The sequence below is a fragment of the Echinops telfairi genome, unplaced genomic scaffold (genome assembly GCF_000313985.2).
Source record: "Echinops telfairi isolate 266 unplaced genomic scaffold, ASM31398v2 ScPeMD7_1;HRSCAF=3_0, whole genome shotgun sequence".
In the NCBI taxonomy this organism is placed as follows: Eukaryota; Metazoa; Chordata; class Mammalia; order Afrosoricida; family Tenrecidae; genus Echinops; species Echinops telfairi.
The window spans coordinates 49528690-49530655 of NW_022103896.1; positions in this window are offsets into that span (position 1 = coordinate 49528690).

The window sequence follows — 1966 nt, forward strand, 5'->3', positions numbered from 1 at the left end:
ATTGGCAATGAGTTAAGTTTTTGGAAGGCTTTTCCAGAGTGGTGCAAATAGTCAATATGTTTGACTGCGAACTGAAAGGTTAGAAGTTCAAGACCACCCAGAGACACCTAGAAGAAGGGAATGGTGATCTACTTATAAAAACCAGTCATTGAAAATCCTCTGGAGCACAGTTCTACTCTGAGAAACCTTGTTGCCATTAGGCGCTATTGAGTCTGTTCCGATTCATAGTGACCCATGGACAACAGAAGGAAACACTGCCTGGTGCTGGACCATCCTCACAATTGTTCTTATGTTTGAGCCCACTGGTGTAGCCACTGTGTCACTCCATCTCATGGAGGGTCTTCCTCTCTTTCACTGCCCATCTAGTTTACCAAGCATAATGTCCTTCTGGAGGGTCTGGCCTCTGTCGATGAGTGATGCAGTATCGCCATCCTCGCGTCCAAGTAGGACTCCGGCTGTACTTCGGTCGGGAGAGAGACATTGGTTCTGTGGGCAGTCCTTGGTGCTGTCAGCATTCTTCACCAGCTCCATCATCCAAATGCATCGATTCTTCTTCACTCTTACTGATTCAATGTCCAACTTTCTCATTCAGATGAGGCAACCGATAATACCATGGCCTGGGTCAGGCACAACTTAGTCCTCAAAGTCACAGCCTTGCTCTTCAATACGTTATTGATCTTGCACAGATTTATACAGTACAATGCATTGTTTGATATCTTGACTGCTGCCTGAGGGAGCATTGCTTATGGATCTCAGCAAGTTGAAATCACTGACAAGTTGAATCTTTTCTCCATCCCGTTGTGAGGATTTCTGTTTACTTTACATTAATTTTCAGCCCATATTGAAAGCCTTCAATCCTTGGTCTTCATCAGCAGTGCTTCAAGTCCTGTGCACTTTCAGCAAGCAAGGTTGCGTCATCAGCATATGGCAGGGTATTAACAAGCCTTCTTCCAATCCTGATGCTGAGTTCTTCTGCATACAATCCAGCTTCTCTGATTATTTGCTCAGCATGCGGAATGAATAAATATGGTGTGAAGACACAACCATGATTTTAAACCATGCAGTATTCCTTTGATTTCTCTCTTCAAATAATGGTCTCTTGGTCCATGTCCAGGTTCCACATGAGCACGATGAAGTGTAACGGAAAGCCCATCCTTCTGAATGCTATCCTTAATTTGTAAGGATCGATATGCCCAGCCTAGTCTCTCTAAGTCAATCAATTTATAGGCCACTGGTTTTGTTTTCGCCTAAAGCCTTTTCCAGCTCTACAAATGTATTACTTAAAGTCTCTTAAATTCTCACTGCTTCACTTTTTCCATAAGAATAAAGAAACAACCGCTGCCAGGCCATGCCTGGAACTTCCCTGAAGGCGGCCCATGGTCACATACGAATCACGATGTTAGCTGCATTGCTACCAATAGTCCTCGCCTAGTTGATCTGAGCACTAACTCTTCCTTCGCTGTGAGAGCTACAGAGTACTGAACCAAACTGTAAGTGTTCATTAACAGGAGAAAAGTGGTATTTACACTACAACTCTTGTTTTTTTCTTTAATAGCCCAGTAAGATATTAATAGGCAAAAAGCCAAGCAGGAAAATCACAAATGTAGAAAAGGATCCAATCTAAGTAATAATCCAATAAACACATTGTGTATAAAGTCATTGATTACTTATACAATTTGTAAATCACTTTAAAATGAGACTATCATGTTAGCTACTTGTTGAAATTGCTACTGTCACAGACTGCTCATGGGAGTTCAAATTCATACAGTCTTGTGAATAACAATTTGGAGATGCAGATCAAGGGCTTTAAAAACCTCATAGCATTTAATTAATAACACTACTTCCAGAACGTGATCATGAGGAAAAGCTTCCAAATATTAAAAATATTTTCTGCACACTAGTCACCACAATTTTATAACACTACCAAATAAAACTATTCCATTGCCTAAAGATTCAAGTAAATTAT